Source organism: Somniosus microcephalus, unplaced genomic scaffold, assembly GCF_052327205.1.
Source record: "Somniosus microcephalus isolate GS21.2 unplaced genomic scaffold, FLI_Smic_1.0 unresolved_chr8, whole genome shotgun sequence".
NCBI classification, from domain to species: Eukaryota; Metazoa; Chordata; class Chondrichthyes; order Squaliformes; family Somniosidae; genus Somniosus; species Somniosus microcephalus.
In genome coordinates this window covers 33,528,880-33,545,352 of record NW_028225186.1, presented here as the reverse complement: position 1 = coordinate 33,545,352, position 16,473 = coordinate 33,528,880, and the positions used below count along the sequence as shown (strand labels likewise).

Genomic DNA, 16,473 nt, shown 5'->3' with positions numbered 1-16,473 from the left:
TATCTTTACAACTTCCCTTCTCCACCTCTCCCCTCCTGCTGAAACCCATCACAACTGGTCCTCTGCTCAGCCATTGCCCACAGCCAGCAGGGCGAGTGGACAAGAAGCCAGGCTCATTCACCCTCTCCCTAACACAGGGCCACAGACACCAATTGTAACCGCTGCCCAGGCTCATATCAGCTCCCTCAGCACAGGCCGGGGATGAAGCCTGGGCCTTTCCAAATGCAAGGAAGCAAGAAACAAATACTGGCCAGGAAAGTCTCAGCGAGTTCGAGTAATCTGTGCGTTTGTTTGATTGAAACCAAAACAGCTTCGAACACGAGGATGCTTCACACAGGTGGAGAAATTCAGTTCACTTTTTCGACACAATTCAAAGCAGCAGAAGCAATGAACATGCTGAAACCGGCAAATATGAACACATATATCACTAAGCAACAAAGAATAAGGAGCATATGGCACAGAAAAGGAAGAAATGAAAGAAAGATTCAAAGAAAGAAAGAAAGTACAAGGACTTTGGGTTTTATACACGGGCACTGTGTTTCTTTCTGCGCCGGGACAGCAGAGGGCACAATCGGAACATCAGCCACATTAGTGCCTGAAACATGGTTCAATAGGAACAGGAGGAGGCCATTCAGTCCCTCTAGCCTGTCAAACCGGAACAGGAGGTGTCCATTCAGCCCCTCGAGCCTGTCAAACCGGGACAGGAGGAGTCCATTCAGCCCCTCGAGCCTGTCAAACCGGAACAGGAGGAGGCCATTCAGCCCCTCGAGCCTGTCAAACCGGGACAGGAGGAGACCATTCAGCCCCTTGAGCCTGTCGAACAGGAACAGGGGGAGGCCATTCAGCCCCTCGAGCCTGTCGAACAGGAACAGGAGGAGGCCATTCAGCCCCTTGAGCCTGTCAAACAGGAACAGGAGGAGGCCATTCAGTCCCTCGAGCCCGTTACACTGGAACAGGAGGCCATTCAGCCCCTCGAGCCTGTTACACAGGAGGAGGCCATTCAGCCCCTCGAGCATGTTACACAGGAACAGGAGGAGGCCATTCAGCCCCTCGAGCATGTTGCACAGGAACAGGAGGAGGCCATTCAGCCCCTCAAGCCTGTTACACTGGAACAGGAGGCCATTCAGCCCCTCGAGCCTGTTACAATGGAACAGGAGGACATTCAGCCCCTCAAGCCTGTTACACAGGAACAGGTGGAGGCCATTCATTCCCTTGATCCAGTTACACAGGAACAGCTAATTTATTATTAATGTTTCATGTGATGTGTTTGCTCTGAAATAAATTGTTAAAGATTTAAACCTGCATTGGCCGGGAATCGAACCCGGGTCTCCCGCGTGGCAGGCGAGAATTCTACCCCTGAACCACCAATGCTGACAGTGACAATAAAACCCATTTTCCAATAGCTACAATTTATTTTTGACTTTTGTTAATAGAAGCGAGGACACTGCGGTAAAATAAAAAGCGAAATGCAGCAGATGCTGGATCTGAAATTGTTCATTAAATGTTGGAAACACTCCACAGGTCAGGGAACATCTGTGGACAGAAAAACACAGGGTTAACCTTTCTGTTCCATGAGCTCTCGGTAGAACTAAGATTTTGCAGCTTTGTAGGTCCCGTGTGAGTTTCCTTCCAAACTTTTTAAACTTTTAAACTGCTCAAAAATTACAAAATTAAGAAACTAACCTTCCCTCGAAAAATAAATGGCCCGTACGGGGATCGAACCCGCTACCTTGGCGTTATTAGCACCACGCTCTAACCAACTGAGCTAACCGGCCCATCTGTAAGGCTCATCTATAGTACCGTCCCTGTTTCTGGTTTTTGCCAGCTAAGTCACTTTGTCTTTGAAGGCTGTAAAAGAAAGACTTGCATTTCCACAGGGCTTTCACGACCTCAGGACATCCTAAAGTGCTTTACAGCCAATGAATACTTTTTGAACTGTTTTGCATCTGTGACAGGTAGATTGGTCAGGAGGAGGTCAAGTAGGTTTTCCCCTCGTGTTGGTTCCCTCACCACCTGCCGCAGGCCCAGACTGGCAGCCATATCCTTCAGGACTCGAACAACTCGGTCAGTAGTGCTGCTACCGAGCCACTCATGGTGATGGGCATTGAGGCCCCCCACCCAGAGTACATTCTGTGCCCTTGCTGCCTTCAGTGCTTCTTCCAAGTGGTGTTCAACATGGAGGAGTACTGATTCATCAGCTGAGGGAGGGTGGTAGGTGGTAATCAGCAGGAGGTTTCCTTGCCCATGATGTTCCTGTGTAACAGGCTTGAGGGGCTGAATGGCTTCCTCCTTTTCCTGCATAACAGGCTTAACAGGCTGAATAGCCTCCTCCTGTTCCTGCATAACAGGCTCGAGGGGCTGAATGGCCTCCTCCTGTTCCTGCATAACAGGCTCGAGGGGCTGAATGGCCTCCTCCTGTTCCAGTGATACAGACTCGAGGGGCTGATTGGCCTCCTCCAGTTCCTGTATAACAGGCTTGTGGGGCTGAATGGCCTCTTCCTATTTATGTGTAACAGACTCGAGGGGCTGAATGGCCTCCTCCTGTTCCTGTGTAACAGGCTTGAGGGGCTGAATGGCTTCCTCCTTTTCCAGCATAACAGGCTTAACAGGCTGAATAGCCTCCTCCTGTTCCTGCATAACAGGCTCGAGGGGCTGAATGGCCTCCTCCTGTTCCTGTATGATAGGCTCGATGGGCTGAATGGCCTCTTCCTATTTATGTGTAACAGACTCAAGGGGCTGAATGGCCTCCTCCTGTTCCTGTGTAACAGGCTTGAGGGGCTGAATGGCTTCCTCCTTTTCCTGCATAACAGGCTTAACAGGCTGAATAGCCTCCTCCTGTTCCTGCATAACAGGCTCGAGGGGCTGAATGGCCTCCTCCTGTTCCTGTATGATAGGCTCGATGGGCTGAATGGCCTCTTCCTGTTTATGTGTAACATACCCGAGGAGCTGATTGGCCTCCTCCTGTTCCTTTATAACAGACTCGAAGGGCTGAATGGCCTCCTCCTGTACCTGTATAACAGACTCAAGGGGCTGAATGGCCTCCTCCTGTTCCTGTGTAACAGGCTCAAGGGGCTGAATGGCATCCTCCTGTGCATGTATAACAGGCTCGAGGGGCTGAATGGCCTCCTCCTGTTCATGTATAACGGGCTTGAGGGGCTGAATGGCCTCCTCCTATTCCTGTGTAACCGGCTCGAGGGGCTGAATGGCCTCCTCCTGTTCCTGTCTAACAGGCTTGAGGGGCTGAATGGCTTCCTCCTTTTCCTGTATAACACGCTCGACAGGCTGAATAGCCTCCTCCTGTTCCTGTATAACAGGCTCGTGTGTCTGAATTGTCTCCTCTTGTTCCTGTGTAACAGGCTTGAGGGGCTGAATGGCCTCCTCCTGTTACTGTGTAACAGGCTCGAGGGGCTGAATGGCATCCTCCTGTGCATGTATAACAGGCTCGAGGGGCTGAATGGCCTCCTCCTGTTCCCGTATAACAGACTCGTGTGTCTGAATTGCCTCCTCCTGTTCCAGTGTAGCAGGCTTGAGGGACTGAATGTCCTCCTCCTGTTCATGTGTGGCAGGTTTGAGGGGCTGAATGGCCTCCTGCTGTTCCTGTGAAACAGACTCGTGGGTCTGAATTGCCTCCTCCTGTTCCTTTATAACTGGATCATGGGTCTGATTTGCCTCCTCTTCATCCTATGTAACAGGTTCGAGGGGCTGAATGGAGTTCTACTGTTCTTGTACAGATCTTGTATCGCTGAACGGCTTCCTCCTGTCCAATGCAACAGGCTTGAGGCGTTAAAGGCCTCCTCTTGTCCCTGTGTAACAGGCTCGAGGGGCTGAATGGCCTCCTCCTGTTCCTGTATAACAGGCTAAAGGGGCTGAATGGCCTCCTCCTGTTCCTGTGTAAAAGGGTCATGGGACTGAATGGTCTCCTCCTGTTCCTATGTAAAACGGCCATGGGACTGAATGGCCTCCTCCTGCTCCTGTGTAACTGACTCAGGGGTTGAGAGTACTCAGAGGGAAAGTGTCAGGGCGGTAGTTTCCCTTCTCTGAATTACCGATTTACTGCAAAATGTACTGTCAGTGGAGGAACCATCGAACCCTGACCCAAAATCCGACTCTGGTGGGACTCGAACCCACAACCTTTGAATGCCTTAATCTGCTATACCAACTAGAAGTCCAATGCGCTATCCATTGCGCCACAGAGCCAATTAAGTAAAATTCTATTACAAAAGCAAAATAGTGTTGATGCTGGAAATCTGAAATATAAACAGATGAAATGCTGGAAACACTCTGCAGGTCAGGCAGCATTCCATGTCTGTTTAAAAGGGGTCTACTTTCAGTCCCGGATCATTCTGTGTATGTTTAATAGGGACATGCTGTCAGTCCCGGATCATTCTGTGTCTGTTTAAAAGGGACATGCTGTCAGTCCCGGTTTATTCTGTGTCTGTTTAAAAGGGACATGCTGTCAGTCCCGGTTTATTCTGTGTCTGTTTAAAAGGGACATGCTGTCAGTCCCGGATTATTCTGTGTCTGTTTAAAAGGGATGTGCTGTCAGTCCCGGGTCATTCTGTGTCTGTTTAAAAGGGACATGCTTTCAGTCCCGGATTATCCTGTGTCTGTTTAAAAGGGATGTGCTGTCAGTCCCGGATTATTCTGTGTCTGTTTAAAAGGGATGTGCTGTCAGTCCCGGGTCATTCTGTGTCTGTTTAAAAGGGACATGCTTTCAGTCCCGGATTATCCTGTGACTGTTTAAAAGGGATGTGCTGTCAGTCCAGGATCACTCTGTGTCTGTTTAAAAGGGATGTGCTGTCAGTCCCGGGTCATTCTGAGTCTGTTTAAAAGGGATGTGCTGTCAGTCCCGGATCATTCTGTGTCTGTTTAAAAGGGATGTGCTGTCAGTCCCTGGTCATTCTGTATCTGTTTAAAAGGGATGTGCTGTCAGTCCCTGGTCATTCTGGGTCTGTTTAAAAGGGATGTGCTGTCAGTCCCGGATCATTCTGTGTCTGTTTAAAAGGGATGTGCTGTAAGTCCCTGGTCATTCTGTATCTGTTTAAAAGGGATGTGCTGTCAGTCCCTGGTCATTCTGGGTCTGTTTAAAAGGGATGTGCTGTCAGTCCCGGATCATTCTGTGTCTGTTTAAAAGGGATGTGCTGTAAGTCCCTGGTCATTCTGTGTCTGTTTAAAAGGGATGTGCTGTCAGTCCCGGATCATTCTGTGTCTGTTTAAAAGGGATGTGCTGTCAGTCCCGGATCATTCTGTGTCTGTTTAAAAGGGATGTGCTGTAGGTCCCTCGTCATTCTGTGTCTGTTTAAAAGGGATGTGCTGTCAGTCCCGGATCATTCTGTGTCTGTTTAAAAGGGATGTGCTGTCAGTCCCGGATCATTCTGTGTCTGTTTAAAAGGGATGTGCTGTAAGTCCCTGGTCATTCTGTATCTGTTTAAAAGGGATGTGCTGTCAGTCCCTGGTCATTCTGGGTCTGTTTAAAAGGGATGTGCTGTCAGTCCCGGATCATTCTGTGTCTGTTTAAAAGGGATGTGCTGTAAGTCCCTGGTCATTCTGTGTCTGTTTAAAAGGGATGTGCTGTCAGTCCCGGATCATTCTGTGTCTGTTTAAAAGGGATGTGCTGTCAGTCCCGGATCATTCTGTGTCTGTTTAAAAGGGATGTGCTGTAGGTCCCTGGTCATTCTGTGTCTGTTTAAAAGGGATGTGCTGTCAGTCCCGGATCATTCTGTGTCTGATTAAAACGGGTGTTACATAATATTATAGAGTCTGCCCCACAGAAACAGTCCATTTGCACGAACTGGTCTCCACACGAGGCTCCTCCTTCTCTATTTCTCCTCACCCCCCAAATAAAACTAGAATCAGTAATGGTAACCATGAAACTATCGGATTGTCGTAAAAACCCATCTGGTTCACTAATGTCTTTCAGGGAAAGAAATCTGCCGTCCTTACCTGGTCTGGCCTTTGTGTGACTCCAGACCCACAGCAATGTGGTTGATTCTTAACTGCCCTCTGAAATGGCCTAGCAAGCCACTCAGTTGTAACAAACCGCTATGAAACAAAATAATAAAAATGAAGCTGGACGGACCACCTGGCCTGATCCATATCAGCCTCCTCCTGAGGTCCCCACCATCACAGAAGCCAGTCTTCAGCCAATTCGATTCACTCCACGTGATATCAAGAAAAGGCTGAGCACACTGGATACAGCAATGGCTCTGGGCCCTGACAACACCCCGGCTATCATTCTGAAGACTTGTGCTCCAGCCAAGCTGTTCTAGTACAGCTACAACACTGGCATCTATCCAACAATGTGGAAGACTGCCCAGGTATGTCCTGTCCACAAAAAGCAGGACAAATCCAATCCAGCCAATTACCACCCCATCAGTCTACTCTCTACTCTCAATCATCAGCAAAGTGATGGAAGGTTTCATCCACAGTGCTGTAAAGTGGCACTTACTGACCAATAACCTGCTCATTGATGCCCGGCTTGGGTTCTGCCAAGAGCACTCGGCTCCCGACTTCATTAAAACCTTGGTCCAACATGAACAAAGGAGCTGACCACCAACATCCTGGGGGTTACCATTGAACATAAATACTGTGACAACAAGAGAAGGTCAGAGGCTAGGCATTCTGCGTCGGGTGTCTCACCTCCTGACTCCCCAAAGCCTTTCTACCATCTACAAGGCACAAGTATGGAGTGTGATGGAATACTCTCCACTTGCCTGGATGAGTGCAGCTCCAACAACACTCAAGAAGTTCGACACCATCCAGGACAAAGCAGCCTGCTTGATTGGCACCCCATCCACCACCTTAAACATTCACTCCCTCCACCACCGGCGCACCGTGGCTGCAGTGTGTACCATCTACAAGATGCACTGCAGCAACTCACCAAGGCTTCTTCAGCAGCACCTGCCAAACACGCAACCTCTTCCACCTAGAAGGACAAGCGCAGCAGGCGCATGGGAACACCCCCACCTCCAAGTTCCCCTCCAAGTCACACACCATTCTGACTTAGAAGTATATTGCCGATCCTTCATCGTCGCTGGGTCAAAATCCTGGAACTCCCTCCCTAACAGCACTGTGGGAGTACCTTCACCACACGGACTGCAGCGGTTCAAGAAGGCGGCTCACCACCACCTTCTCAAGGGGCAATTAGGGATGGGCATTTAATGCTGGCCTTGCCAGTGCACCCACATCCCATAAACGAATTTAAAAAATCCTATCAGCATATCCTTCTATTCCTTTCTCCCTTCCTCTTAAATGCATCTAGTAGTATTCGCTTCAACTGCTGCATTCTCAGCGCTCTTTGGCCAAAGATGTTAATCCTGAATTCCCTGCTGGATTTATCGGTGAGTATTTATGACCTGTCTTCTCTGAGCTCGTTCCTGACTCACTCACAGTAGGAAGCATTTTCTCACTGTTAACGTGCAGCTGCGATGGCCGAGTGGTTAAGGCGTTGGACTCGAAATCCAATGGAGTTTCCCCGCGCAGGTTCGAACCCTGCTCGCAGCGACTTTGATGCAATTTTTTTTATTTCATCGGCTCCCTGTGGCGATCACTGGCCCCGAAATTGATCAGAATTCCCTCCACTGCACTTTATTACACTGATTAACCCAAAGTTCCAATTGAAACACTAATAATTTATCGGCATCAATTAGATATTGTGGATTTGTTGGGAACTCGTGAGCAATACACACACAAAGCAGCATCAAAAATACTAATTAATAAAGAGCCCTGCAGTGTTTGGTAGGGAATCACCTTCAGCTACTAAGTGGGAACACGGTTTGGTTTTATAAAACTGAACACGAATTAAAAAGTGTGTAAAAAGACCGTGGCAGGACTCGAATCTGCAATATTCTGATAACCTCAAAATTAATACCGAAGTCTGACGCCTTATCCATCAGCGCCATCTGTGGACAGATAGACACAAGGTCAACCTTCCAGTTCCTTGAGTTCTCGGCAGAACTAAGGTTTTGTAGCTTTGCTTCAAAGTATGACAGCTCCAATCTTTTCAGCAAATAGCAAAATTAAGAAACTACCCACAGCATCAAAAAGTAAATGGCCCGTACGGGGATCGAACCCGCGACCTTGGCGTTATTAGCACCACGCTCTAACCTACTGAGCTAACCAGCCTGCCTTAACTCCTTTTGCTGTTAAATTCAATTTATGTTGATTTTTGGTTTTTGTCAGTTGTCAGTGCTCCGGTTTCCTCCCACAGTCCAAAGATGTGCGGGTTAGGTTGATTGGCTATGATAAATTAACCCTTAGTGTTAGGTGGATTAAATACGTGGGGTTACGGGTATAGGGTGGGATATGTGTTGGTGCAGGGGTTACGGGGATCGGGTGGGATATGTGTCGGTGCAGGCTCGATGGGCCGAAATGGCCTCTATCTGCACTGTGGGGTTTCTGTGATTCTGTGACTTCGAAGGCTGTAAAAGAAAGACTCTGATTTCTACAGCGCCTTTCACCTGAGGACGTCTCAAAGCGCTTTACAGGCAATGTAGTTGTAGTTGTAGTTGTAGTCACTGTTGTAATGTAGGAAAAACAGCAGCAGCCAATTTGTGCACAGCAAGCTCCCACAATGTGATAATCGAGGATCACCTGTTTTAGTGATGTTGATTTGAGGATAAATATTGGCTACAGGACACCGGGGTAAACCTCATCATCCCCTGCTCTTCTTCCAATAGTGCCATGGGATCGTTTATGTCCACCCGAGAGGGCAGAGGGGGCCTCAGTTTTGGAATTGTATTCCACCACAATCTGTAACCTTATGGACCGGCATATCCCTCACCCTACCATTAGCATCAAGACAGGGGACCAACCCTAGTTCAATGAGGAGTGTAGAAGAGCATTTCAGGAGCAGCACCAGGCGTACTGAAAATGAGCTGCCAACCTCATGAAGTTACAACTCAGGACTACACACATGCTAAGCTATGGAAACAGCATGTGTAGACAGAGCGAAGCGATCCAACAACCAACGGATCAGATCAAAGCTCTGCAATCCTTCCACATCCAGTCGTGACGATTTTAATTTAATGTAATTTGTTCCTAGGACTTGGGCATCGCTGGCAAGGCCAGCATTAATTGCCCATCACTAATTGCCCTTGAGAAGGTGGTAGTGAGAAGCCCTCTTGGCCCGCTGCAGTCAATGAGGTGAAGGTCCTCCAATAGTACTGTTAGGGAGGGATTTCCAGGATTTTGACCTAGCGACGATGAAGTTATGGTGATATATTTTCACGTCGGGATGGTGTGTAACTTGGAGGGGAACTTGGAGGTGATGGTGTTCCCATGCACCGGCTGCCCTTATAAGAACATAAGAACATAAGAAATAGGAGCAGGAGTTGGCCATTTGGCCCCTCGAGCCTGCTCCACCATTCAATAAGCTCATGGCTGATCTGATCTTGGCCTTAACTCCACTTTTCTGCCTGTTCCCCCTTAACCCTTGACTCTCCGATAGTTCAACAATCTGTCTATCTCAGCCTTGAATATAATCAATGATTCAGGCTCCACAGCTCTCTGGGGTAGATAATTCCAAAGATTCACAACCCTCTGAGAGAAGAAATTCCTCCTCATCTGCATCTTAAATGGACAAATCCTTATTCTGAAACTATGCCACCTGATTCTAGATTCCCCCATGAGGGAAAACAGCCTCTCAGCATCTACCCTGTCAAGCCCCCTCAGAATCTGATATGTTTCAGTAAGATCACCTCTCATTCTTCTAACCTCCAATGAGTATAGGCCTAACCTGCTCAACCTTTCCTCATAAGACAATCCCTTCATCCCGGGAATCAACCTAGAGAACCTTCTCTGAACTGTCTCCAATGCAAGTATATCCCTCCTTAAATAAGGAGAACAAAAATGTATGCAGTGCTCTAGGAGTGGCCTCACCTGTACAGTTGTAGCAAGACTTCCCGACTTTTATACCCCATGCCCCTTGCAATAAAGGCCAACATTCCATTTGCCTACTTAATTACTGCATGCTAACTTTTTGTGTTTCATGTACGAGGACACCCAGATCCCTCTTAATCACAGCATTCTGTAGTCTCTCTCCATTTTAATAATATTTTGCTTTTCTGTTCCCTCCATGGCCTCGCCCCTCCCTATCTCTGTAATCTCCTTCAGCCCCACAACCCCCTGAGATATCTGCGCTCCTCTAATCCTGCCCTCTTTAGCATCCCTGATTATAATCGCTCAAACTTCCTGTTGCCCTAAGCTTTGGAATTCCCTGCCTAAACCTGTCCACCTCTCTTTCCTCCTTTAAGATGCTCCTTATAACCTATCTCTTTGACCAAGCTTTTGGTCACCTGCCCGAATTTCTCCTTATGTGGATTGGTGTCAAATGTTTTGTCTGAAAATACTCCTGTGCAGCGCCTTGGGACGTTTTACTACGTTAATGGTGCTATATAAATGCAAGTTGTTGTTGATGATGGTGGTAGCTGATTCGGTGATGGTCTTGCTGTTGAATGTGAAGGGGCGGTGGTTAGACTTTCGCTTGTTGGAGATGGCCATTGCCTGGCACTTGTGTTGGCTGTTGTCATGTGTGGCACACAGTGCCATATGTACAGTATTTGCCGATAGGATAGTGTATGATTGACAACTGCAAGTGTATGCTGAAAGATTAATGCAGGAAATCGTCAGCTAGAGTCTCAAAAATATAAGCTTATACACATGCACCAACCCCAATGGCCGGTTAGCTCAGTTGGTCAGAGCGTGGTGCTAATAACGCCAAGGTCGCGGGTTTGATCCCCGTACGGGCCATTTGATTTTTGGTAGAGAGGGTAGTTTCTTGATTTTGTTATTTGTTGAAAAGTTTGGATGGAAACTCACACGGGACCTGCAATACTTTGAAGCAAAGCTGGAAATCCTGAGTTATGACCTGCGGAGCGTTTCCAACATTAAATGAACAATTCCAGATCCATCGGGACTTCTCGTATTTCAATCAGTGAACGGTTCACAGCTGCTGACTGGTTTGGAGTGCAAAGAATAGAACTGAAATAAATACAATCCCGGGGTTTAATCACTCATTATTAACATACCGCCAGAAACAGACCGTTCGGTCCAACCAGTCCATGCCGCCGTTTATGCTTCACTCGAGCCTCCTCCAGTCTTTCCTCATCCAAATCTATCAGCATAACCCTCTATTCACTTCTCCCACATGTGCTTACCTAGCCTCCTCTAAAATGCATCTAAACTATTCGCTTCAACCACTCCCTGTGGTAGCGAGTTCCACATTCTCACCACTCTCTGGGTAAAGATGTTTCTGCTGAATTCCCGATTGGATTTCTTGCTGACTATCTTATATTGATGGCCTCTAGTTATGCTCTTCCCCACAAGTGGAATCATTCTCTCTGTATCCACTCTATCAAAACCTTTCATAATTTTAAAGATCTTTTAAAGTGACCTCCCTATTCTTCCTAGCATAATGAAATATGTCACACTTATTTGTGTTCAAATTCATTTGCCAATGCTATGCCCATTCTGCAAGTTTATTAATGTCCTCCTGTAACTTGTTGCAGTCCTCCCCAGTATTGACTATCCCCCCCAATTTGGTGTCATCTGCAAATTTATAAATTGTGTTTCTGATTACTAAGTCTAAATCGTTAATATAAATTGCGAACAGCAGTGGCTCCAGCTCTGATACTTGTGGAACACTACTACCCACCTTCTGCCACTGTGAATAAACTACCCGGTAGTCGGACTATCTGCCCTCTCTCCTTAAGCCAGCCAGCAATCCATTCCACTATTTCTCGCCTGACTCTGAATTCTATGACCTTGTTCATCAGTCTATTATGGGGTACATTATCGAAGGCCTTCTGAAAATCCAGATAAATTACATCGACTGCATTACCATTGTCTACTCTCTCTGTTGGTTTGGAGTGCAAAGAATAGGACTGAAATGACATCGGCCACCTCCAGTTCCCTGCTCCCCTCACCCACTCCAACCTATCTCCCTCTGAACTTGCAGCACTCCGTTCTCTCCGATCCAACCCTAACATTGTCATTAAACCTGCTGACAAAGGTGGTGCTGTTGTTGTTTGGAGAACCGTCCTCTACCATCCGGAGGCTGAACGGCAACTCTCTGACAGCTCCTCCTACCTCCCCCTGGACCATGACCCCACTACTGAACATCAAGCAATTGTTTCCAAGACTGTCACTGACCTCATCTCCTCTGGAGATCTTCCCCCCATTGCCGCCAATCTCTCAGTTCCTCAACACTGCACTGCCCACTTCTGCATCCTTCCCAAGATCCACAAACAGGACTGCCCTGGTTGACCAATTGTTGCAGCCTGTTCTTGCTCCACAGAACTGATTTCTTCATATCTTCACTCTATTTTTTCTCGACTTGTCCTGTCCCTTCCCACCGACATGCGCGACTCTTCCAATACCCTCCGTATTTTAACAGTTTCCAGTTTCCTGGCCCCAAACGTCTCCTTTCCACTCTGGATGTCCATTCCCTCTGCACCTCCATCCACCACCAGGATGGCCTTAAGCGGCTCCACTTCTTCCTTGAACAGAGGCCCCACCAGTCCCCATCCACCACCGCCTTTGTCCGCCTGGCTGCACTTGTTCTCACATTGTACAACTTCTCCTTTGATTCCATTCACTTCCTCCAAATTAAAGGTGTTGCTATAGGTACCTGCATGGGCCCTAGCTATGCCTGCCTTTTTGTGGGATATGTGGAACATTCTTTGTTCAAGTCCTACTCAGGTCCCCTTCCTCACCTCTTTTTCCGGTACATCGATGATTGTATTGGTGCCGTTTCCTGCTCTCGCCCTGAACTAGATAATTTCTTTCACGTTGCCTCCAATTTCCACCCTTCCCTCACCTTCACATGGTCCATCTCCGACTCTTCCCTTCCCTTCCTCGACTTCTCTGTCTCCATTTCTGGGGATAGGCTATCGACCAACATCCACTATAAGCCCACTGACTCCCACAGCTACCTGGACCACACTTCCTCCCACCACGCTTGCTGTAAGGACTCATAGAAACATAGAAACATAGAAGATAGGAGCAGGAGTAGGCATTCGGCCCCTCGAGCCTGCTCCACCATTCAATGAGATCATGGCTGATCATCCAAATTCAGTACCCTGTCCCTGCCTTCTCCCCATATCCCTTGATCCCTTTAGCCTTAAGAAATATATCTAACTCCTTCTTGAATATATTTAATGAATTTGCCTCCACTGACGTCTGTGGTAGAGAATTCCACAGGCTCACCACTCTCTGGATGAAGTAATTCCTCCTCATCTCTGTCCTAAATGGCTTACCCCTTATCCTTAGGCTGTGACCCCTGGTTCTGGAATCCCCGGCCATCGGGAACATCCTTACTGCATCTAGTCTGTCTAGTCCTGTTAGTATTTTATAAGTATCAATGAGATTACCTCTCATTCTTCTAAACTCCAGCGAGTATAAGACCAATCAACCCAATCTCTCCTCATATGTCATTCCTGCCATCCCAGGTATCAGTCTGGTGAATCTTCACTGCTCTCACTCCATGGCAAGAACACCCTTCCTCAGATAAGGCGACCAAAACTGCACACAATGCTCAAGATGTGGTCTCACCAAGGCCCTGTACAACTGCAGCAAGACATCCTTGCTCCTGTACTCGAACCCTATCGCTACGAAGGCCAACATACCATTTGCCTTCTTAACCGCCTGCTGCACCTGCATGCTTACCTTCAGCGACTGGTGCACAAGGACACCCAGGTCTAGTTGCACTTCCCCTTCTCCCAATCTATTGACATTCAGATAATAATCTGCCTTCCTGTTTTTGCCACCAAAGTGGACAACCTCGCATTTATCCACATTATACTGCATCGGACATGCTTCTTCCCAATCACCCAACCTGTCCAAATCATACTGGAGTTTCTCGGCATCCTCCTCACAGCACACATGCCCACCCAGCTTTGTGTCATCTGTAAACTTGGAGATATTACATCTAGTTCCATCCTCTAGATCATTAATATATATTGTGAATAACTGGGGTCCTAGCACCAATCCCTGCGGTACCCCACTAGTCACTGCCTGCCACTCGGAAAAAGACCCGTTCATTCCAACTCTTTGCTTCCTGTCTGCCAACCAGTTATCTATCCAAGTCAGTACCTTGCCCCCAATCCCATGTGCCTTAACTTTACACGCTAATCTCTTGTGCGGGACCTTCTCAAAAGCCTTCTGAATGTCCAAATACACCACATCCACATAGCATTTCCCCCACTACCGATGTCAGGCTTACCGGTCTATAATTCCCCGTTTTCTCTCTACCACCTTTTTTGAATAGTGGGGTAACATTAGCTACCCTCCAATCCATGGGAACTGTTCCAGAGTCTATCGAATTTTGGAAGATGACCAGCAATGCATCTACTATTTCTAGGGCCACTTCCTTAAGTGCACTAGGATGTAGATTATCAGTCCCTGGGGATTTATCCATTCCATTCTATTCCATTCTCCCAGTTTCTCTGTCTCTGTTGCATCTGTTCTGATGAGGCCACCTTCCATACCAGTGCTTCCGGTATGTCTTCCATTTTCCTCAACTGAGGATCCCCCTCTACCATGGTTGACATGACACTCGACCGAGTCTGTTCCATTTCCCGCACGACTGCTCTCACCCCTTCCGCTCACTCCCAGAAACATGATAGGGTTCCCCCCTTGTCCTCACCTTTCACCCCACCCGCCTCCACATTCAACGGATCATCCTGCGCCATTTCCACCACCTCCAGCATGATCCCACCACCAAACACATCTTCCCCTCCTCCCTTTCAGCATTTCGAAGGGACCGCTCTCTCCATGACAGCCTGGTCCACTCCTCTATCACCCCAACACCCCTTCTCCTTCGCCGGGCACCATCCCATGCAAGTGCAGGAGATGCAACACCTGCCCTTTTAACTCCTTCCTTCCCATCGCCCAGGGCACCAAACACTCCTTCCAGGTGAATCAGCGATTACCTGTACTTCTTACAATTTAGTTACTGTATTCGCTGAATCTACATTGTGACACCAAATGCAGATTGGGTGACCGCTTTGCAGAACAGTCGGCAAGTGTGACCCCGAGCTTCCGGTCACCTGTCACTATAATTATCTGCTCCACTCCCTCTCTGATCTCTCCTTCCTTGGCCTGTTACACTGTTCCAATGAAGCTCTACGTAAGCTCGAGGAACAGCACCTCTTCTTTCTATTAGGCACTTTACAGCATTCTGGACTTAACACCGAGTTCAACAATTTCAGACTATAAATTGGCCCCTGTATTTCTTTAATTTTTTTAATTTGTTCTCATTTTTCCTCACATGACAGTTGTTAATGTTTCTGCCATAATCATTCACACCTCATCTTGAGCCATCTTTTGTTCGTTAACTTGTCCTATTACCTCTCCTTTTGCCTTGCACCATCATCCCTTTTGTCAGTCAATCTCTCCTGCCGTCCATTCTATCACAGACATTTCCTTTGTTCTTACCTCGCCTCCACCCACCCCTGCTTAAAAATCCCTCTTCCCTAACCTTTTCCAGTTCTGACGAAGGGTTCGACCTGAAAGTTTAACTCTGTTTCTCCCTCACTCGATGCTGCCTGACCTGCTGAGTGTTTCCAGTATTCTCTGTTGTTAATGAAATTAACACAGTAACGGAGTTTAATCACTCATTATTAGGATTTGTTGAGTCGACTTTTGTGTGGCCGCGTGGCCTAATGGATAAGGCGTCTGACTTCGGTGTAAATTCTGATGCTATCAGAAGATTGCAGGTTCGAGTCCTGCCGCGGTCGTTTTACACACTTTTTAATTCGGGTTCAACTTTAGAAAACCAAACCGCGTTTCCACTCTTTTCCTTCCAAACATTGCAGGGTTCTTTATTAAATGGAATTTTTACGTGCTGTCTTATGTGTAAATTTCTCACTGATCTTTGCAAATAGTTTCAAACAAATCCACAATTTCTAATTGATGACAAATTAGTGTTTCCAATTGGAACAACAGCTTTGGGTTAATCAGTGTCATAACGTGCAGTGGAGGGAATTCTAATCAGTTTCGGGGCCAGTGATCTCCACAGGGAACCGATGAAATAAAATAAAGAATTTGCAGTAGAATCACTGCGAGCAGGGTTCGAACCTGCGCGGGGAAACCCCATTAGATTTCAAGTCCAACGCCTTAACCACTCGGCCATCGCAGCTGTACAAATGTAACTTTTCAACAGTGAAATGACTTGTGCAATCTATTAGACAACTGCCCTGCACAATATAAATGGAAGGAAGTTGTGTGACAGCTGCACAGAGGCCTGGTTAGGTCACTGTGCACAGTTCTGCACACTGCACCTTAGAAAGGATATATTGACCTGGGAGGGAGTGCGGTGCAGATTCACGAGTGTGTTACCAGGGCTCCAAGGGTTAGGCTAGGAGCAGAGATCACATAATCTAGGCTTGTATTCCCTGGAATATTAAAGATTAAGGGGCAGAGATCATAGAAATACAGAAATTTACGCCAGAGAAGGAGGCCATTCGGCCCATC

General features: G+C 47.5%; 8 non-coding genes across 8 annotated transcripts; 3 read left to right on the top strand and 5 right to left on the bottom strand.

The window, feature by feature from the left end:
• Positions 1–1,300: 1,300 nt before the first annotated feature.
• Positions 1,301–1,371, bottom strand: trnag-gcc (transfer RNA glycine (anticodon GCC)). The gene has a single exon. It is a non-coding gene; the product is annotated as a tRNA-Gly (tRNA).
• A 330-nt stretch (positions 1,372–1,701) lies between these two features.
• On the bottom strand, positions 1,702–1,775 carry trnai-aau (transfer RNA isoleucine (anticodon AAU)). Its single transcript has one exon. It is a non-coding gene; the product is annotated as a tRNA-Ile (tRNA).
• A 2,328-nt stretch (positions 1,776–4,103) lies between these two features.
• Positions 4,104–4,197, bottom strand: trnar-ucu (transfer RNA arginine (anticodon UCU)). The gene is made up of 2 exons: positions 4,161–4,197; positions 4,104–4,139 (listed from the first exon to the last, which is right to left on the bottom strand). It is a non-coding gene; the product is annotated as a tRNA-Arg (tRNA).
• Positions 4,198–7,421: 3,224 nt separating this feature from the next.
• Positions 7,422–7,503, top strand: trnas-cga (transfer RNA serine (anticodon CGA)). The gene has a single exon. It is a non-coding gene; the product is annotated as a tRNA-Ser (tRNA).
• Positions 7,504–8,050: 547 nt separating this feature from the next.
• trnai-aau (transfer RNA isoleucine (anticodon AAU)) lies at positions 8,051–8,124 on the bottom strand. The gene has a single exon. It is a non-coding gene; the product is annotated as a tRNA-Ile (tRNA).
• A 2,551-nt stretch (positions 8,125–10,675) lies between these two features.
• On the top strand, positions 10,676–10,749 carry trnai-aau (transfer RNA isoleucine (anticodon AAU)). The gene has a single exon. It is a non-coding gene; the product is annotated as a tRNA-Ile (tRNA).
• A 4,899-nt stretch (positions 10,750–15,648) lies between these two features.
• Positions 15,649–15,737, top strand: trnar-ucg (transfer RNA arginine (anticodon UCG)). The gene is given in 2 exon segments: positions 15,649–15,685; positions 15,702–15,737. It is a non-coding gene; the product is annotated as a tRNA-Arg (tRNA).
• Positions 15,738–16,056: 319 nt separating this feature from the next.
• Positions 16,057–16,138, bottom strand: trnas-uga (transfer RNA serine (anticodon UGA)). The gene has a single exon. It is a non-coding gene; the product is annotated as a tRNA-Ser (tRNA).
• Positions 16,139–16,473: the final 335 nt, after the last annotated feature.